This window comes from Antechinus flavipes, chromosome 3, assembly GCF_016432865.1.
Source record: "Antechinus flavipes isolate AdamAnt ecotype Samford, QLD, Australia chromosome 3, AdamAnt_v2, whole genome shotgun sequence".
Classification (NCBI taxonomy): domain Eukaryota; kingdom Metazoa; phylum Chordata; class Mammalia; order Dasyuromorphia; family Dasyuridae; genus Antechinus; species Antechinus flavipes.
In genome coordinates, this window is record NC_067400.1 from 391,087,773 (window position 1) to 391,111,164 (window position 23,392).

Here is a 23,392-nt window from a genome sequence, read left to right on the forward strand (position 1 = left end):
ATCTAATCCAATCCTGATTATTCTTTGAAGTTCTTGTGAGTTTCAACTTTCTAATTTAAACTTTATTTCTTCAATTTAATTTTCATAACTATGGAAAACAAATAGATGCCTATCCATTTCGTGTGTGTGTGAGTGTGTGTGTGTGTGTGTGTGTGTGTGTGTGTCTATGGCTACACTGTCCCAGAGTCATGTTGAACTAATTTACACTTTCTATTGTAGGAATACTCCTGAGAGTTTTGGGGTAGCTTTTCCCTAATGCTATTGGTTAGAGCCCCAGTAGATTGTGTTAGTTATCTATCAATGAGTAATTACTCAATTCCATTTAGCAACTTAAATCAATTAGCTTTTACAAAGGGATATCTATTTCAATAATTAAGTGAGAACCAAAGCTCTAACATTTCCCTTTAGGATGATAAAATAAAAGAAAATAACAAGCCAGGTCAAATAAGCCTCCAGAAAGGATAAGGATCCTAAGAAAAGAAATTGAATCCTAAATGTTGATTTCTTGGAGTTTTTAGGTTATCAGGGAAAATTCTTGACTTGAGCTGCCTAAGAGTTTCCCCCCAAAAAATAAAAAGAAATATTTTATTTAAATACAAAAAGGAAAACATAAGTGTTTTTCAATCAGACACCAGCATTTCAGTGAATCAAAGTCCATATTTTTAATATAACCCTTGAAAATCAATAGCAGTGCAGCAACTAGCATTACTTAAACATAAAAAGAATCAAACGTAGCTTAAAAAAGACTTTCAAATTATCTCAGAAGCACCAATTCATAAAGGAATCCTCCTTCCCTTCCCTGCAAAAAAATCCTTCATAATTGTAATTTAAAACACCAAAAGACAATAAAAACTCTCAGTTCTCTAGGGTCTCACAAACTAAAGTATCCAGGAAAAAAAGTGAGTAGCAAAAAGGCATGTTCACAAATATGAAGGATACATTCTTATGCTAGATAAGCTTCCGTATATATTGAATATGCCTTGGTCTCTTAGTATTCCCAAATTGATGAGGGTGGAAAAGTTCCCAGATCTTTGAAAATTGGGCAGGTCTTTGATAGCAGGGAATGACACTATTGAGAAAGAGAACCAAATTGTACATCCCAAAGTACATCCTGAGAAAAATGGGGAGGAACACTGATTATTTTGACTTTTTGATTTTAATTGGGCCTTTTGTTATCTTTAAACGGATTTTTATTGCAATCCTACTTCAAATTGAGGTCCTTGGTTAAATTCTTATATGAAATGTTTTGCATTGGCAAAACCATCCTAATACCACAGTTGCTATATATACCCAATGAGATAGGTAAATTATGCTTATAATCTTTGAGGTTATATTTCCTCTATAAAACATCTCTCTCATCTTACTGTAAATCCTCACTAAATTTCTTTAGGAATTTATCCTGCCTTATAAGTTAAGATTCATTAGAAACTTGGCTCACTTTAATGGTATCTTCTTCCTTAATGGCATCTTCTCCCTGGTTAATTGTGAATTCCCCTTGAGAGCTTAGTACGCCTCTTTCTCCCTGTTAATTGATTATATATATCTATATCTATCTATCTATCTATATGGATTTAGTCTGCTGATATCAGAATATTAAAATCTTTGCCCCTTGATTTGAAGTTGATCTAAGGCTACAAATTATTTTGAGACACTTTGTGATACTAGCAATAATGCCAGTATGCTTTAGTGATCTGATACTCCCATACTCCAAAATTTAGTGGCAAAACTTCACCAAAATCAGTTTTCTATATATTCTTATTAGAGTTCTAAAGGTATTAGAGTACCTTTAATAGATTGGAACATTTGCTCTCTAATATCATTGTTCTGAGTCCTCACCAGTTGAGTATTCCCCACTTCTAGCTAAATCTGACTTGTATTCTAGTTCCATTTAATTAATTAACTTTTTTTAAGGAGGATTAAGTATTGTATTAACAGGAGAAGACCATTTTAATTGACACAGAGAAAGGCAGAAAGAGGACACTGAAAATTTAAAAAAAATGTTTTAAATACTCCTATTGTTTGAATTAGTATTTACTGAGGACCCAGCATTCATTAGGAATTGTAGGCTGAATTCAGTAGGTATGGTCCCTATCATAGGCAATTTAAATCTTGTGAAAATACATGCATTTTTTATATGCATTTTCACTCTATTAGAACCATCTCCTTAGCTAGAAAAGGAGCTTTTCTAGCTATGGGGTAGGTATATAATTAAAGTAGTTGGGAAACAATGTCTGTGTGAATCTAGACAAGTCACTTAACCTTTCTTAGCCTCATTTTCTTTATCTTTAAAATTGGACTTAATATGCACAATTTGCAACAATCAAGAGTTGTGAGGATCAAATGTAATTTTATGTCAAGTAAGATAAAAATGTGAGTTATTACTATTATTTCATTTAATATAGATTTCATTTAAGAATCAAGATTTGTAATGGAATTGAAGTGGTGGATATACTGGGAAAGGCATCCAGTCAGTAAACTGATTTAGATGAAAGAGCAAAACTAAAGGTTTGCTTGAGGGGATGAATGATAAACTGTTATTTTGTCATGTAATTGAAGAACCTACACAGTTGCAATCTAACTTTTGAAAAAAATATTGAAAAATTATAGTGGAAGAAAAAACCACAATAGCACAAATTTAGTGCTGAAACAAACCTTAGAGATAATTATATTTAGTTTTCTCATTTAAAACAAAAAGAAAGAAAAAGAAAAGAAAAAAAAACTTTTTTCCAACTACATGGAAAACATTTTAACATTTTTTTTTAAATTTGAGTTCCAAATTCTCATTTTTCATTTTATTACCTTCCCCTCATTGAGAAGATAAACACTTTGATATAGATTATACATATATCATTATGCAGAACTATTTCAATATTATTCATTTTATAAAAGAAAAGACAAAAATAAAGTTTTTAAAAAGTGTGCTTTGATTTGTATTCAAAGTATCAGTTCTTTATCTGGAGGTCAGTAGCATTTTTCATAATATGTCCTTCTAAACTGAATTATATTGGATCATTTTATTATTGAGAACAGCTACATCATTTATAGCTGATCTCTTTCATCTTCCTCCTCTTTATTTTTTTTTCTTCTTTTCCTCCTTCTTTGTTTTCTTAAATATGTTTCCAAATTGAACAGTTTGTATTTAAAGGGGTAAAATTCTCTTTTTAAAATAATTATTATGTATTGATCATCTACATATTGCTGTTAGGCATGAGCTGGGCTTATTACCTAGCAAAGGTTTAATCATTATAATTGTCTAATATAAATGTGCTTTTCTGGAAACATTTGAATATACCTGACCAAAAATATGACAAAACTTGATTTTGCGTTTTCAATAAAAATGAATGGAAATGCAGCATATTTAATTTCTCTCTTAGTCAAATTTTTAATAGGAAATGTTGATGGAATCAAAGGGACCTGAAAGATCAGATGCTTAAAATAGCAGAATAGTTTGAAATAACATTAATAATTGCGAAATCTTACATTTTCCTGAAAGGTACTGAGTGACTTCTTTTTTTCACCTCCTGGATACATTCTGAAATTGTAATAAAGAACATAAAATAGTCAAGCTGGTCAAATGAAATAATAATAAACCACCTGTTCTAATTTTATTTTTTCTATTTTCCTCTCTAGGAGAAATCTGATTTCTCATTCCAAGGACTTTATTTTGACTACTCTAAATCATTTTTTTTTAATTCTCCCTCATCTTGTGCTAATTTTACTTATAGTTAGAACTTCATAATATTTAGAATAGGAGGAGGCCTTAGAGATCATTTAGTTCAAGTCCCTTGTGTTATAGATGAGTACACAAAGGACCATAATTCTTATGTAACTTTCCTATTTCATACAGTTAGTAAATGGTGGAGGAAAGATTTAATCCCATCTCCTCTAATTTAACATCTATCGGGAATGTGTTTATTTTGCCATTTTAAGCAATATGATTATCATTGAATACGTTGTTACCTTTCAGCTGTTAGGAATAAAACACAAAACATTCACCTGTTGTGTGACTTTAGTAATGCTATTACAAATGATATTTTTGGTTTGTAGAAATAATTTTGGCATATTTGCATGTAGTATCAAGCTACAAAATTGCTTCAAATTTCAAGTGCCTATGGAGGGAGAAAGCATGGCATAGTGTAATGAATATTGGGGATGGAATTAGATGACCTGAATTTCTATTCTTGCTCTGCCACCTATTGTATGATCTTGGGGAAGCTATTTAACTCTTCTGGGCCTCAGTATCTCACCTAGAAGTCGAAGAGACTGGACTAAGAGCCTCTCTTTTTATTAATTTATGATTATTTTTATTTAAATATGACACAAGCTAATTAGCTCCTTCAGAAAAATTGTATTTGTTTTCCCGTGTGATTCACTCTCATCAAATAGCTAGATAGATAACTAGATTAATAAATATACAGACATACAGATATCTAGCCAGATAGATGTGTAAATACAGATAAAGCTAGAAATGGATACAGCTACCTAGCTACATGTCAGCATAAATTTAAAAGATCCCAAAGTAATGAAAATGATGTAATAAGGACTCTGTGGTCCCCTGATTTTGGAGGAGGGGGGAAGCTGGGTCAGAAAACCAGAAATCTCCAGACAAAACTCCTAAAATAATCCCCACCTTCAGTTCACTTGATGATCCTGGCCACAGAAATAATCACCAACCATTATTGAATAGGAGATTATTCCCTCAATTCATCTGGAGATCACTACCTACCTCAGGCTACAAGAGACTAAATAAAATTAAACCCTGTCTCTACCTGCTAATAAGGAGCCCACTGAGAACTAATTGCTCAGTGAAAATAAATCTTTTTTTTTTTTTTTTTGCAAAATCTCAGAGACTGGGAATGCAAATTCTTTTTAAAAACCTGCAACAAATCTGAGGATCCCCAAATGCTGTTAGGATATCGTATCTCTCAACATTTGGTTGCCTGGTATAGGGATCCTCGAAATTTTCTATCTTCCTTTGGTAGGTAAGCCTCCTCTTGAATCTTTTGTCTCTATTCTATAGCTAGAACAACCCAAACACCCAGGAAGGCTTGGGGCTATTGGCAAATATATGATCAGCAGACATTCTTGACTAAGGACACCTAAACTTGGAAGTTCCTGCACTTCTTAGCAGAAGTACCCTTAACTAGGGGACTTCTTTCACCTATTGCCCTCTTTGGGATGCCTGAAAGGTCAAGATGCTATAGAATTTGGAAAATATAAGGCTTGTGGCAAAAATGAGACAATCCATCTGTCTATATCCCTAAGGATTCTCCCTTAGGCTGTCTCTTAAAAAACAGAGACAAATTTGGCCTGAAAGATCTCAAAACTAAGAAACTTATTTTCTTTTGCAATACTTTCTGGCCTCAATATATCTTAGGGAACCAGGAAAAAAAAATGGCTCAATTAATTATAGCACTATCCAGCAGCTTGATTTGTTTTGCTGAAGACAAGGCAAGTGGACTAAAGTTCTCTATGGTTCAAGCCTTCATGGCCTTGTCTCAAGATCATAAATTAAGACAGAACTGCAGGATGCTGCTGGTAAAATTTCCTGGAGGGGAGTTGAAAATAGATACTGATCTTTTGGATGACTCTCTTCTTTTCACACCTCCAGGGACATAGGACTCCTCCTTTGCACCCCAATGCAGTCCTTATCAGGAGGCCTGTGAATCCCTTTCAGAAACATCTCCTTATCAAAATCAGGACCTTAGGTCCAACAATATTTCTTCAACTCAATACCCCTCACTTTCTGAACCAGATTCTGAAACTGTCCACTTCATCCTTCTCATACAAGGACTTCTTTACCTCCTCTTCAGCAATCCAATTTAAACCATCCCTTCTAACCTCTGCCCACTGAGAGAAGTAGCAGACTCTCAGGCAGGGACACTTTAGGGTATAGGTGCCCTTTTCAATGTCAGATCTTTTACAGATTAAGGAAAAATTTGACCATTACTCTGAGGACCCCCCCACCAAGTATATTGAGGGATTAAAGTTCATTGCCCTCCAATTTGATCTTTCCTGGGGAGAGGTTAATATCATTATCTTCTCCTGTTGTAGCATAGAGGAGAAAAAGAGAGATCTGGCCCAGAAGTTTGGGGATGGCATTCCTCCATCCTCTTCCTCTGGTAGGCACCCGCCAGGGGTTTTGCTGTTCTTGTTTCAGACCCTGGTCAGAACTACCAGGAGAGAAGTAGTGATAGAGAGAGAGAAGGGATCACCTTTTTTTTTTTTTTTTTTTTTTTTCCTTCTGTGTTTGTATTTTTTTAATTTTTTTTGATAGCTTTTTATTGACAGAACATATGCATGGGTAATTTTTGCAACATTGTCCCTTACAGTTACTTCTGTTGCAACTTTTCCCTTATTTGCTAGACCTCCTCCCCTAGATGTCAGGCAGTCTTATACATGTTAAGCATATCTAAGATACAGTGTATGTGTACAGATCCATACAGTTCTCTTGTTGCACAAGAAATAAATGGATTCAGAAAGTAAAAATAACCTGGGAAGAAAAACAAAAATTCAAATAGTACACATTCATTTCCCAGTGTTCCTTCTCTGAATGTAGCTGACTCTGTTCATCATTGATCAACTGGAACTAAATTGCATCTTCTTTTTGTTGAAGATATCCACTTCCATCACAATATATCCTCATACAGTATTGTTGTTGAAATGTATAGTGATCTCCTGGTTCTGCTCATTTCACTTAGCATCAGTTCATGTAAACCTCTCCAAGGCTTTCTGTATTCTGCTGGTCATTTCTTACAGAACAATAATATTCCATAACATTCATATACCACAATTTACCCAACCATTCTCCAACTGATGGCTATCTATTCAATTTCCAGTTTCTAGTCCCAACAAAAAGGATTGCTACAAATATTTGGCACATACAGGTCCTTTTCCCTTCTTTAAATTTTTTGGGGGATATAAGCCCAGTAGTAACATTATTGGATCAAAGGGTATGCACATATCGATAACTTTTTGAGCATAATTCCAAATTGCTCTCCAAAATGGCTGCATGCATCACAACCCCACCAACAATGCATCAGTGTCCCAGTTTTCCTGCATCCCCTCCAAAATTCTTCACTATCTTTTCCTGTCATTTTAGCCAATCTGACAGGTGTATAGTGGTATCTCAGAGTTATCTTAATTTGTGCTTCTCTGATCAATAGTGATTTGGAATACCCTTTCATATGAGTAGAAATGGTTTCAATTTCATTATCTGAAAATTGTCTGTTCATATCCTTTGACCATTTATCAATTGGAGAATGGCTTGATTTCTTATAAATTCGAGTCAGTTCTCTATATATTTTGAAAATGAGGCCTTTATCAGAATCTTTAACCGTAAAAATGTTTTCCCAGTTTATTGCTTCCCTTCTAATCTTGTTTGCATTAGTTTTGTTTGTACAAAAGCTTTTTAATTTGATATAATCAATTTCTATTTTGTGATCAATAATGATCTCTAGTTCTTCTTTGGGCATACATTCTTTCCTCCTCCACAAGTCTGAGATGTAAACTATCCTATATTCCTCTAATTTATTTATAATCTCATTCTTTATGCCTAAATCATGAACCCATTTTGATCTTATCTTGGCATATGGTGTTAAGTGTGGATCCATGCCAAGTTTCTGCCATATTAGTATCCAGTTTTCCTAGCAGTTTTTGTCAAATAGTGAATTCTTATCCCAAAAGTTGGGATCTTTGGATTTATCAAGAACTAAATTGCTATAGTTATTGACTATTTTGTCCTGTGAACCTAACCTATTCCACTGATCAACTAGTCTATTTCTTAGCCAATACTAAATGGTTTTGGTGACCACTGCTTTATAATATAGGTTTAGATCAGGTACATCTAGGCCACCTTCATTTGATTTTTTTTTCATTAGTTCCCTTCAAATTCTTGACCTTTTATTCTTCTATATGAATTTTGTTGTTAGTTTTTCTAGTTCATTAAAATAGTTTCTTGGTAGTTTGATTTGTATAGCACTAAATAAATAGATTAGTTTAGGGAGTATTGTCATCTTTGCTATATTTGCTTGGTCTATCCAAAAGCACTTAATATTTTTCCATTTGTTTAAATTTGACTTTATTTGTGTGGAAAGTGTTTTGTAGTTTTGCTTATGTAATTCCTGACTTTCCTTTGGCAGATAGATTCCCAAATATTTTATGCTATCAACATTATTTTGAATAGAATTTCTCTCTGTATCTCTTGCTGTTTGATTTTGTTGGTGATGTATAAAAATGCTGAAGATTTATGTAGATTTATTTTGTATCCTGCAACTTTTCTAAATTGTGGATTATTTCTGATAGCTTTTTAGTAGAATCTCTGGGGTTCTTTAAGTATACCAATATAACATCTGCAAAAAGTGATAATTTGGTTTCTTCATTAACTACTCTAATTTCTTTAATCTCTTTCTCTTTTCTTTAACCTTTATTGCTAAAGTTAGTGTTTCTAATACAATATTGAATATTAATGGTGATAGTGGGCAACTTTGTTTCACTACTGATGGAACTGGAATGGTTCCAGTTTATCCCCATTACATATAATACTTACTGATGGTTTTAGATAGATGCTCCTGACTATTTTAAGGAAAAGTCCATTTATTCCCATACTCTCAAGTGTTTTTATTAGGAATGGATGTTGGATTTTATCAAATGCTTTTTCTGCATCTATTGAGATGATCATATGGTTTTTGCTAATTTGATTACTGATATAGTTAATTATGCTAATAGTTTTCCTAATATTGAACCAGCCCTGCATTCCTGATTTAAATTCTACTTGGTCATGGTGTATTATCCTGGGGATGATTTTCTGTAATCTTTTTTGCTAATATTTTATTTAAGATTTTTGCATCAATATTCATTAGGGAGATGGATCTATAATTTTCTTTCTCTGTTTTCAACCTACCTGTGTCATAAAAGGAATTAGGTAGGACTTCTTCTTTCCCTATTTTTTTCAAATAGTTTATATAGCATTGGAATTAATTGTTCTTTAAATGTTTGTTAAAATTCACATGTCAATCCATCTGGTCCTGGGGATATTTTATTAGGGAGTTGATTATTAGCTTGTTCTATTTCTTTTTTCTAAAATGGGACTGTTTAATCAATTTACTTCTTTCTCTGTTAACCTGGGCAAGCTATATTTCATTTCATTTAAGTTATTGAATTTATTTGCATAAAGTTGGGCAAAGTAACTTCTAATTATTGCTCTATTTTCCACATCATTAGTGGTGAATTTTCCCTTTTCATTTTTAAGACTAACATTTGATTTTCCTCTTTCCTTTTTTAAATTAGATTTACTAAGGGTTTATCTATTTTGTTGTTTTTTTCATCAAACCAACTTTTAGTTTTATTTATTAATTCAATATATGTTTTTTTACTTTAATTTTATTAATCTCTCCTTTTATTTTTAGAATTTCAAATTTAGTGTTTGAGTGGAGGTTTTTAATGTGTCCTTTTATAGAGTTTTTAGTTGCAAGCCCAATTCATTGACCTTCTCTTTTTCTATTTTATGCAAGTAAACATGTAGAGATAGAAAATTTCCCCTTATTACCTCTTTGGCTGCATCCCGCAGATTTTGATATGACATCTCATTATTGTCATTTTCTTGAGTGAAATTACTAATTTTGTCTGTGATTTGCTGTTTCACCTAATCATTGTTTAGGATGAGATTATTTAGTTTCCAATTACTTTTTGGTCTATTTTCCCCTGGATTTTTATTGAATGTAATTTTCATTGCATTGTGATCTGAAAAGGATGCATTTACTATTTCTGCCTTTCTCCATTTGAATTTGAGATTTTTATGTCCTAATATATGGTCAGTTTTTGTATAGGTTCCATGAATTTGCTGAGAAGAAAGTGTACTCCTTTCTGTCTACATTTAGTTTTCTCCCAAGATCTCTCATATCAAACTTTTCTAGTATTCTATTTACCTCTGTTATATTAATGTTATATGATTTTTAAGAGAAGTTCGAATCTGCTTTTATAAATGATGCTCTCAGGCTCAGTTAAAGTAAAGGTAAAATTAAATTATACAATGCATGGGATAGAATGCTTGCAATAACAACACATACAGCAAATAATACACAAGAGGCAAAGAATAATAAGGATTATGATTTGAATAGCAGAGAAAGAGAGAGAATACATTACTCAGTACGATCGAGGGAGCTTCAACTCTAATTGGACAGTTGGGAAGGCCCCAATATTTCAGCCTGTGACTCTCGATCGGGAAAGTCCTAGGCAGATCGTCATTTCCATAGGTGAGGCTTCAAAGTGGAGAATGCTTTGCCCATTCTTTATAGGGGTCCAAATAAAGAAAGCTTTGGGCCAAATGAAGACCTCATCTAAGACAAGGATGCACCAACTAGGGCTCCAGGTGGTTATAATCAAATGTTGCATTGATAAGGGGGCCAGTCCTTATCAACAGCAACAGTTCCAAGGAGTGGCGAGTTCCTGGAATCATATAATTGGAGCTAAAACACAGGTGGTACATGCCTGTCTTATAGATTAAAAAGGAAAGAGTTGAAATATATATTCTTATGGGTCAGATTTTCATAGGAGAAGGAGTTAAAATATATGCTCTTGGGGTGAGAGAGTAGTCAAGTCCTCACAGGGGGAGTCATGTCCTTCCTCGATTGGGTTCTCATGGTTTACATGGGAATTAGATTCATATGGGGAAAGTCACGTCCTTACAATGATTTGAAATGAACTTACTACTAATAAGAAGATTTCTTATTCAACCTCTTTCATTTCTTTGTTATTTATTTTGTGGTTTGATTTATCTAATTCTGAGAGTAGAAGGTTAAGATCTCCCATTATTATAATTTTGCTGTCTATTTCTTCTTGCAGTGCTCTTAATTTCTCTTTTAAAAATTTAAATGCCACACCATTTGGTGTAGATATGTTTAATATTAATATTGATTCATTATTTATGCTACCTTTTAGCAAGTTATAGTGTCCTTTCTTATCTCTTTTAATTAGATCAATTTTTGCTTTTGCTTGATCTGAGATTAAGATGGCTACCCCTGCTTTTTTGACTTCACTTGAAGCAGAGTAGATTCTGATCCAGCATTTTACATTTACTCTGTAGGTATCACCCTGCTTCAGTTGTGTTTCCTGTAAACAACATATTGTAGGATTCTGGCTTTTAATCCAGTCTGCTATCACTTCCACTTTGTGGGGGAGTTTACCCCATTCAAATTTATGATTAGAATTACTACTTCTCTATTTCTTGCCTTCTTGTTAACCCCTGCTTATGCTTTTCTCCTTTCTTTCCCCCTTTCCTCACAATTTCTGTATTCCCTTATGCTTAGCTTACTCCTTTCTATTTGACTTTTCCCCTCCCACTTTTTAATGAGGTAGAAGTTTCTCTGTAAATTGTATATGTCTAATATTTTTCTCTTTAAGCCAATTTAATTTTTTAGAGAGCTATTTTCTTTTTCCAATTCACTAATTCTGTTTTCTTTGAAATTGTTTACCTTTCCAATTCACTAATTCTGTTTTTTCAGGGATTTTATTTCGTTATTCACTCTTATCTTTGAATGAGTGGGATGACTCATCCAGACCCTTTTGCCAAGTTTCCCTTTCCTTTCCCCATTTTTCTTCTAGCTCTCTTGTGAGAGCCTTTTTAATTTCTTCTATGAGAGTCTTGTGTGTTGGGGACCAGATCATAACCCCTTTTGGGGATTTATCTGGAGACACCCTGTTTTTAGCCTCCTCAGGGTTTGAAGTCTGCTCTCTATCCATATAGAAGCTATCTATAGTTAGAGTTTGCTTTAATTTTTTGCTCATCTTGACAAAAAAGAATCAAGAAAATGATCAAATAAACAAACAAAAATGTGATCTGCTTTTTGGGCAGTGTGTTGTTACCAAACTTCCTCTACAGACTGCAGGAAGTAGCAGTGGAATAGCAATGACTGTGCTGCCTGCACAGTGGCCACTCTCTGAGACTCTGAGAGCTTGCTCTGGGTGTTGGGTGGATGTGGTCAAGTCCTGAGAGACCCCAGTGTTTCAGGATTGAAGTGTTTACCCCTTGTGCTTATAGCTTCGCTGCTGATCTACTGGCTTGTTGCCAGGACAAAGAAGATCACACTGGGTAAAGTTCTCCCCACAAATTTTCTGAGGGCTGTGACTACACCCCACCCTTCTCTAGTCTGCTTAGTGTGAGCTGCTTTCCATGCTCTCACTACCTGCCTGCAGTCTGCATGTGGTCTAACTGTCCCTGTCCACGATCAAAAACAGACTTTTTCTGGTGAATTTTGAGGATATCTTCTGTTGGTAATGTATTTGTGAGTTTTTTTCAGTCAAGTACTAATTCCAAGACCATATCATGAAAAAAAAAAGTATTCTGAGGGCAAGAAAGAGCTTAGATAGATGCGTGTGTCCTCTCCACCATCTTGTTTGGAAGTCCAGGGATCACCTTTTAATCTAGCTCACTGAAATCATGAAAAGGAGAATTAAAAAAAATAGCTTAATTATGAAAGACTTAGGGAAGTTACTCAAGTTGCTGAGAATGCTGCTTTCTTTCAGGGGCACCTTGTAGAGGCTCTAAAGACAATCTGGACCCCACTTCTCCAGAGGGGATCACAGTTCTCAGCATGCATTTTATTAACCAATCGGCCCCAGATATACAGAGGAAGGTGCATAAGTTAGCCTTAGGCCCTCAAACTTCCCTACTCAGCTGTTAGAAAGGGCTTTTGGAGGATTTAACAATGGGACCAAACTGCAGTAGAGGAGGTAGACCTCAGAGTTAGAGTGAGAAACAAAGAACAGGCCCATATTTTAACTGCTGCCATATTTGGGAACCAGAGGGATTCCTGCTTCAGGTGTAATGGACAGGGCCACTGGGCTCACAACTGTCCTTAGAGGAAACCCTCTGGCCCTTGTCCTGAGTACAACTAGAAGGGGCACTGGAAGAGAGACTTGTCCACAGTTGAGGGGTAAAACCTCAGGACCAGAAATGATGAGGCCCAGGATTTGGCCCGGCTCCTCCTTACTCCATCATAACAGCTGAACCCTAGGTATCTTTGGATGTGGTAGATAAGAATATTGATTTTTTTTTTTTTTTTGATACAGGGGCCTCTCTTTTTGTCTTTATTTAACACTCTAGTCTCATTCTTCTTTCCCCTCATAAAGTAATGGGGATTGAAGGGAAACTTTAGAAATGTTTGGAAATCTTCCTTCTGTCTTGTTACTTTGGTGATCTGTTATTTAAACGCTACTTTTTTATTATTCCCTCCTTTCCTTCTCCTTTATTGGGGTGTGAATTGGGGACTCAATTTTCTCTTCTTTGATCTCCAGGTAATATTTTTATGCTTCTCTCAAAGCCTTCCCATATTCCCTCTGAAATCTGGGAGGAAATAGATTCCTCTGTATGGGACCAAGGAATCACTGGGTGAGCCACTCATGCTACCCAGCCATAGGACAGCTGCGGAATCTCAGTATATTCCTTCATAAATGCCAATACCCAATAAAGTCAAAGGCTAGGAGGGATTGCAACCCCAGATTGAGAAATTTCTTAAGCACAAACTTTTAATTCCCTGTGAGTGTCCCTATTATACCCCAATTTTCCCTGATAGAAAACCTAATAAAAAGTTTTATATGGTATAGGACATCAAAGCAGTTAATGAGGCAATGATTCCAATTCACTCCATTGTGCCCAATTCCTACACTACCCTTACCCAAATCCCAGGGGCCACAAAATAGCTTTCTCTCTAGGTCTTAACAATGGCTTCTTTTCTATACCTTTGCATAAAACTCACAAATGCTTTTTGCTTTTGAATGAGGAAAGTCAGGAGAACATCCCCACCAATTAACTTGTATAGTTTTGCTGGGCTTCCAAAATAGTCCACACATATTTGGACAGGTATTGGCTAAAGATTTAAGGGATTAACAGCAGTCTTAACTAGTAAATGGATGATATTTTGATTTTCAGTCCCACCTGAGGGGCTTCCCTAGACACAGCCATAAAAAACTATTAATTTTCTGGCCCCTATGGGCTACAGGGTTTCCTTATTCAAAGCCCACATTGCCTGCAAGTCTGTCAAATATTTGGACCATAACCTAATTCCTACCTCTCCTTCTCTGACCAAGGAAAATAAGCAGACCATCTTATTTCTCCTGATCCCTGCCTCAAAGAAACAGCTAAGAACTTTTCTTGACAAGGCTGATTTCTGTAGAATTTGGATACCTAATTTTTGGATTATTGCCAAGCCCCTCTGTGATTCTATTCAAGGTCCTGACAACCTTTCCCTTGACTAGGACCCTAATCAGGCCAAAGCTTTTAAGTTCCTGAAAGCCAAATTGAACTCTCCCCCTGCCCTGGCCCTACCTAATTTAGAATAGTCTTTCACTCTGTATGTGGATGAAGACGTTGGAGGTGTCTACCTTCTCAAAGAAACCAAATCAGTAGCTTTAGGATGGTCCTTGTGTCTTAAGCAATGGCTCCTAAGGCCCTTCTAATTGAAAAAGCCTCAAAACTCACCCTAGGGCATCCATCTGGTTCAGAGTATTTTAGAAGCCAAAGGGCATCAGTAGCTTGCTAGTGGTCGACTTACTAGATATCAAGTTCTCTTATTATAAACTCCAGACCTGACTCTCCAGGTGTGTCATATTCTTAACCCTGCCACTCTGTTCCTTGACAGCACTCAGTTAGGAGACATCATTCATAATTGTAAGGAAACTTTAGATTCTGTCTACTCTAGCTGACCTTACTTGAAGGGCATTCCTCTTGAGAATCCAGATGGTGAATGGTTTGCAGATGGGTCAAGTTTTCTTGAAAATGGGGAAAGAAAACAGGTTGTTTTGTGGTGACCCTCAATAACACTCTGAAAACTAAGCCACTGCTTCCTGGGACTTCTGCCCAGAAAGCTGAACTCATTGCTCAGAGATTTGGAACTGGGGAAAGGAATGAGAGTGAACATCTATAATGATTCCAAATATGCTTTTCATATTTTGTATGCTCATGGAAAGAAAGGGGACTTTTGAAAGCAAAGAATTATCCTAGTAAATATACAGGGGAAATTCTACAACTATTGCAAGTGTCCACAAACCCAGAGAAGTTTTAGTCATATTTTGTAAAGAACACTAAAAAGAAGATTCCCTTCAAACCAAGGTGATTTGTAGCAGATTCAGCTGCTCATACTGCTGCCCATTTATCCCTGTCTATGGCATTTTTAATCCCCAAGCTCCTTGATTTTTATACCCCTTCATATAGCTCACAGGAACAAGCCCTTAAAGAAAAGGGATACACTCTTTCTCCTTCTGGCTGGTGTCAAACACCCTTAAACCAACATATGATCCTAGAAGTAAGTCAGTGGAAACTTATTTTTGGTTTGCAGCAAGCTACCCATGTGGGAATAAATGCTCTTCAATCCCTTGTGAAACATATTTTTGCTGGTCACAAGCTGGGAGAAACTATTGGATAGATCTGCCAGGCCTGGTCAGTTCATACGCAAGTAACTTCTGAAGAAGCTGTTAAACCTTCCCCTCTCCTGAACCTGTTCAGATAAGGGGCACATACCTGGGGGAAAATTGGCAAATAGATCTTTATGCATATTCCCCCTTGCAGAAGTTTCAAGTTGCTTTTGGTCTTTGTTGATACCTTTATTAATTGAGTAAAAGTTTTTCCCTGCAGTTCTGAGAAAGCCCAGGAGGTATCAAAGTGCTTATGAAAAGAGATCATGCCTTGCTTTGGCCTGCCTAGCTCCTTGCAGAATGATAATGGCCTGGTCTTCACTTTTCAGGTAGCCCAAAATGTAGCCAAAGCATTTAAGATCACTTACTACCTCTACTCTGCCTGGTGTCCTCAGGCTTTTGGGAAGGTGGAGAAAATGAATCAGACTCTCAAGCAAATCCTTAACTAAACTGTGCTTAGAGACTTGATTGGGTGAAGAATCTCCCATTAAGGCTTCTTAGAGTCCACATTGCACCTCAGGAGGACATTAAGTTGAGACCCTTTGAAGAGGCCCTTCACCACCAACATTTTTGTAGATCCAGAACAACATCTGGTCACTCAGTTTGTCACACAGTTTGGTGCAGTTCAGAAAGCTCTTTCTGAATACACCAAGCATTTCCCTAAACCTACAAATGCTCATATGAAGGCCTCCCCTGTAAATTCAGGGGACATGGTATATTTGAAATTTTGGAAACCTCAAGGTGTTGACTCTCTGGGTATAAAATGGAAAGGATCATATAAGGTCATTCTGACTACTCCAGCATCAGTTAAACTGGAAGAGTTCCCCAGTTGGACTCATATTTCTAGGATTAAAAATGCTGCTTTTGTTACTTCTGCCTCAGATATTTCAGAATATTCTTGTAAATCCATAGAGGACCTGAAGCTATTCTTCTGCAGGACCCCTGAAAACACTCTGGAGAAAGAAGAGTGAAATTGTTTGTGTCTTTCTTTCTCTCACTCTAGTCTTCTTCCTTACTTTTTTCCACTCCAAGGATGAGAACTTTGCTCCTAGCATTTTCTCTCTGCCTTTCTCGATGTCATTCTGTGGACCCTGACAGTAGGGGGTTAACTCCTTCTTAGCCTTTCAGCTAGGGAGCTATGTGGGCAGTAGGGGCATTCAGGATTGCTGGATAGGCCATCAACATCCTTAAGGCAGATCACTGGTGGGACTTAATGCATTATTTGCAAAGATCCTACTCCCAAATGTCACCATCTCCACCCTGGATGTCACTGCACTTTTAACATGCTTGCGATATTTGTTTGCTCTGGCTTCAAGCTACAAACTTCCAGCTACTTGTTCAGTCTGAAGATTATGGGATGACTTGGATATTCAACGTCCCCTATATGTTGCTGTTGCCATCTTCAGATCTCATACTTCCCCTCACAGCCTGAACCCCCACTGTGGTCCCCTGATCTTTGGAAGGGGGCTGGGTCAGAAAACCCTGAATCTCCTGGCATATTTTCCTCATACACTTTCTACCTGGTCTGGGGAAACTCTTAAAATAATCCTCATCTTCAATTCACTCCAGTTTTGGGCCACAGGAGGCTAAATAAAATTAAACCCTGTCTCTCCAGTCTTTGCTACTTTCTAGTCAGGCACCCATTGAGAATTGCTCAGTGAAAATAATTACCCCCTTTTCCCCTTTTCCCCCAAAACCTCACTTGGACTGGGACTTCAAATTCTTTCACAAAACCTGCATCACTGGCCTGTGGAACCTCAAACACTGTTAATGTATCTCATCCCTCACCAAAAGCCCTTAGCCATTTGCATGGCTATAATATACAGTGTTTCTAAAAGTCCTATAGAAGAAACAAAATAATATATCTAGCATATCAAATGATGTTGTGATTTTGCTATACTTCCCTTCTATACCACAAAGGTCATTTTGATTTCTGAGCTCATCCTTTATCTGTTGTTCATTTTCTAAGTCCATGTGATGCCTCCCAAAACATTTACAATGCTTTTCCTAGCGGGAATGAGGACCTGCATTTGTTGATTCTGGCCATTTTGCTACTAAAAATCACGTGTCCTTTTAAAAATTTATTTATTTAGTTGAGCCAAGTTTAGTGTTACTTTATTGTGTCAGTGATGAACAGGCCTTCTTGGATTGTCATCTTTTATTGCCATCATGACCAGCTGCAAAAATATGGGTTTGTTTTTGTAATCATGAAATGAATTGTTAGAGGGGTAGGAAATTATATCATTTCCTGCACATACTGATCTCCAATCAACAATTTACAATTCTAGCACAATATACTAAGAAACAGCTGCATAATTTATCTTAATTGTTTTGTAATATCTCATTATATCTAGGCAGTAAATCAGCGAATTCTTGTGGTGTACAAGTTTCCTATATTTCCAGGACATACAGTGAACTATTTCTCACTCTTCTATCCCTTCTCATCCCTAAGGTGCCAAAGAGTCACTTTTTGTAAGCACAGAAAAAAAGCACCCCCATTCTCAAGAATTGGCTTCAATCATTCATTCAATCACATTGAGATAGATGTTCATGATACAAACTCTTGAGAACAATAAACCTTTTTACTTGACCTTGGAAAAGCTCATTGCAAACATTGACATTCTTCCTCTATGATCAAGATAAAAAGAGTAATCCAGAAAGCTGACTTAATGACTACTTTTATTTTTGGAAATATGGTCTCCTTTTCTTTGTTACAAAAAGTGAGGTCTGGCTGAGCCAGTAAATTTATTAAGTTCTAAAAATCTCCTGAAAGTAAAAACAAACAAACAAACAAACAAACAAGCCTATTCAGTGATCACAGAAGATCATATAACACAGCAGAAAACTGCAATCCACTTTGAAAAGTCATTGAACAATTCAATATAGGTAGATAACACAAAGTTTTGTTTTTATAAAAAAAAATGTTTGATCAATCGCCATATGCACAATTTTCTGTGAAGTCTATCTGACACAATGTACATGGGGGAAACACTACCTCCCCCCCCCCCACACACACAACTAGTGCATCTTGGCTTTAATTATGATTATTATGACTTCCTTGACTCACCTCATAACTTGATTTCTTCCTGTTTTGCCAATGCTTTTGCAATTTACATTTCTTTATGCCATAATTGCTTGGAAAAAATACTCAGGCTCCTTTGTCCAAACCTTCAAACTAATAGCTCTGTATGTTAAATACCTACCCACATCCAGAGGCCCCCACATACACACACACACACTCTATCCTCTCAACTTCACCTCTTTTTTTTTTTTCTCTTACTTCCTTCAAGAATTACTTCAAGATCTGCCTACTCCAAGAGGCTTTTATTAAGTCTCCTAAGTTTTTAAAGTTCTCTTCCTCTCACAATTCTTTCCATCTTCCATTCCCATTTGACTATTTCCCTGAATTTCATCTTTCACAGCATCTCTTCTTATATAAAATGAAACTTGCAACCCTCACCACTCCCTGCCCCTAGGCCCTCTCCTTTCCTTTGTTTAAATATTTAGCAAAATGAAATTTGGAGAGGCCTTCAGTATTTAAAGAAGTGACCTAGGGAATTTTCATTTCTCTTGTAACTATTTACCTTTACTTCAAGATTTCCAGGTACTTACCCATTGACAAGTTTAGGTCAGGTCTGGAACTCTCACCTTCTCTAATCATTTCCACTTACAGCAGTAGTTCATTATACCCCTATACTATATGACTTTCATCCACTCTCATTTCAACTTTTTTTTTTAATGTGTTGTCTTCTCTATAAAAGAGTTCTTCAGTTTTGTTAATTGAAAAAATTTAGCTAAGTTTCTAGTGCATATTAGGTGTTTAACAAATATTTTTTGATTCTGACTTTTTCATATGCTTTTTACACACACTTACATAATATACCTAGTTGTTTACATATTGTCTGCCCTTGTAGAGTATAAATTTCTTGAAGGCAAAGATTGCATCTTTTCCTTTCTTTGTAGCCCTAAAAACAGCTATTTAAATTAATATCAGAACTTATTATATAATAAATAATACAAAATATATTAATAACATTATTCTTAATATTGATCATGATGAACATAATACACTCATTAAGTATTTGTTCTATGCCTTGTGCTATTGCTAAGCCCATTACAATTACTATCACAATTGATCCTCTTAGCAGCACTAGAAAATAAGTACCATTATTATTCCCATTTTATAGATGAGGAAATTAAAGCACATTGAGTTTAAATGATTTGTTCAGGGACCTATAGATAGCAAATTTATGAGTGGCATTGAAATTGAATCTTGTTTCTCTGCATTGTCTTCTATCTACAATTCTATCTACTTAATGATCAATAGAAGAAAAAAAATAGAACTTAGAAATTTCTAAGTACTATTAGGCTTTGGTGTGTCACAATTAAATAGTCTTCACTAAAGAATTAGGTAAGTCAGCATTGAAATTGAGGACATTTTATTTGACCTCTTTATTATAAATACTTATGCAATTATTTGACATCTTTATTATATATAATTATATATATACAATGCACACATGTTTTTCATCATTATTTCTTTGTATCTTGTTTGTACACAGTTATTTTCTTACCCATTAAACTCTGAGATACTTAAATTTTTTTCAGTTTATATATTAATTTAAAAATAATAAAGCATAAACAGAATAATTAACTTTAGTAGCTAACTAGAATTTCCATTTAAACTTTGCTGTTATGTATAAGAAATATTGAAATATGAGTGTTTATATTTATTTGCAGGCCCTTTAAAATGGAACTTACTTAGACCAATTGTTGCAATCCTAAATATTTATTTTAATAAATATTACATAAGGAATTTTGCTATAAGCTGACACATTCAATAATTTTATTAATAACAAATATTATTTTAAATTTAAAATTATTGAAAAATTACCTACTAACAATAGTTCCTAGTATTTTGAGAAACAATTTCATGGTATTTTATTCATTGAAGAAAACAATTAGTATTTACATGTGCAAAGCATTGTGGTAGGTGCAGAAATGATTAAAATGACATACTTTTGTTTTTATAGAACTGTTAATCTAGTAGCGAAGATGACATATATATAACTATAACTTGAATCATAGTATACCTGGTGTCACAAGAGAGGCAGAAGATACTGTATGACATGCAAGAAAGAAAGATTATATAGGCAGAAAATTTAGGAAAAATATATATTTAGCAAGTAGCATTGGAGTTACTCCTTAAAGTAAAAACAGAATTGGGTCAAGCCTAGATGGAAGAGAATTCTTCAGAAGCAGGAAATCATATAACATATATAGATAATAGTGATTGTATAAAATGTAGTGTTCATAATGAGACACTAAGAGATTAGATAGATTGGTCTATAACCTGACTTGGAAGGGCAAACTTTGTTTGGCAATGGAGGTTTACTGAAAACTATTGAATAAAATTATATTGTTAACCATAAGATTACTTTTGTAAAAGAATTTTAATTTAATTTAAGGTGAATATTACAGGGGAGAATAGAGGCAAGGAGTCAAAGGAAGTTATGGCGATAGCCCAGATATTAGTTAATGAAGACTTGAATTTGTTGGCAATGGGAATAAGAAAGAGAAGATGAATATATATATATATATTTAGAAACTTTTTTATTTTCAAAACATATGCTCAGAGAATTTTTCAACATTGATCCTTGCATAACCTTGTGTTTCATATTTTCCCTTCCTCCCACCTACCCTCTCCCCTAGATGTCAAACAATCCAATAGATGTTATACATGTTAAAATATATGTTAAATCCAATATGTGTGAACATATTTATACAATTCTCTCGCTACACAAAAAAAGTTGATCAAAAAGGAAAGTAAACGAGTAAGAAAACAAAATGCAAGCAAACAACAGAAAAAAGAGTAAGAATGTTATGTTATCATCGACATTGAATTTCTAGTCTCTCTCTGAGTGTAGATGGCTCTCTTTGTCACAAGATCATTGAAAATGGCATCAATCATCTCATTGTTAGAAAGAGTCCATTCATCAGAATTGATCATCATATAATATTGATTTTGTTGTATACAATGATCTCTGGTTCTATTTATCTCACTTTTTATAAGTTCAAGTAAGTCTTTCTATGCCTCTTAAAATTAACACCCTGATAATTTCTTATAGAAGAATAATATTCCATAATATTCATATATCATAATTTGTTCAGTCATTCTCCAATTGATGGGCATCCACTTAGTTTCCAGTTTCTTGCCACTATGAAAAGGGTTCCCAAAAACACTTTAGCAAATGTAGGTCTCCTTCCTTTCTTTAAGAAGACCTCTTTGGGATATAGGCCCAGTAGAAACAGTGTTGGACCAAAGGATGTACACAGTTTGATAACTTTTTGAGCAAAGTTCCAAACTGCTCTCCAGAATGACAGGATCCATTCACAGTTCCACCAACAATGTATTAGTGTTCCAGTTTTTCCACATCCCCCGCAATGTTCATCATTATCTTTTCCTGTCATCTTTGCCAATTTGGGAGGAATGTAGTAGTATCTCAGAGTTGTTTCAATTTCTATTTCTCTGATCAATAATGATTTAGAGAACACTTCCATATGACTAAAAATGATTTTAATTTCTTCATCTGAAAATTATCTGTTCATATTCTTTGACCATTTATCAATTGGAGAATGGCTTGAATTCTTATAAATTTGAGTCAATTCTCTACATATTTTAGAAATGAGCCCTTTATCAGAACTCTTAAATATAAAAATGTTTTCTCAATTTTATATATATATATATATATGCTTTCCTTCTGATCTTGTATGCATTAGTTTTGTTTGTTCAAAACCTTTTAAATTTAATATAATAAAAATTATCTGATTGGTGTTCAATTTTGAGTTCAAATTTTTCTTTGGACACAGATTACTTCCTTCTCCACAGATCTGAGAGGTAAACTATCCCATGTTCTTCCAATTTGCTTATAGTATCACTCCTTATGTCTAAATAATGAATTGATTTTGACCTTGTCTTGGTATGTGGTGTTAGGTGTGGGTCAATGCTTGGTTTCTCCTATACTAGTTTCCATTTTTCCCAGCAATTTTTTGTCAAATACTGAGTTATTATCCCAAAAGCTGGGGTCTTTGGGTTTGTCAAACACTAGATTGCTATAGTTATTGACTACTTTGTCCTGTGATCCTAACCTACTCACTTAATCAACTAGTCTATTTCTTAGCCAATAAGAAATGATTTTGATGACTGCTGTTCTATAATATAATTTTAGATCTTGTACAGCTTTTTTATTATTTTTTCTAGATCTGTAAAAATAATTTCTTGGGAGTCTTATTGGCATGGCACTAAGTAGATTAATTTAGATAGTATTGTCATTTTTATTATTTTCACTTGGCATACCATTGTGCACTTGATATTTTCCCAATTGATTAGATATAATTTTATTTGTGTGGAAAGTGTTTTGTAATTGTGTTTATGTAGTTCCTAACATTTCCTTGGCAGATAGATTCCTAAATATTTTATACTCTCAACAGTTATTCTGAATGGAATTTCTTTTCATATCTCTTGCTGTTGCACTTTGTTGGTAATATATAAAAAATACTGATAATTTATGTGGATTTATTTTGTATTGTGCAACTTTGCTAAACTTGTGAACTGTTTCTAATAGTTTTTTTATTTGATTCTCTAGACTTCTTTAAATATACCATCATATCATCTGCAAAGAATGATCATTTGGTTTGTTCATTACTTACTCTAATTCCTATAATCTCTTTTTCTTCTCTTATTACCAAAGTTAACATTTCTAATACAATACTGAATAGTAATGGTGATAGTGAGCACGCTTGTTTCACTTGTGGCTCTTATTAGGAATAGTTCTACTTTGTCCCCATTACATCTGATGTTTGCTAAAGGTTTTGCTTTTTTCTTCCCTTGATGCATAATAGATTCTGCTCCAGCCCTTTTCCTTCACTCTGTATGTATTACTCTGTTTTAAATGTGTTTCTTGTAAACAACATATTGTAGGAT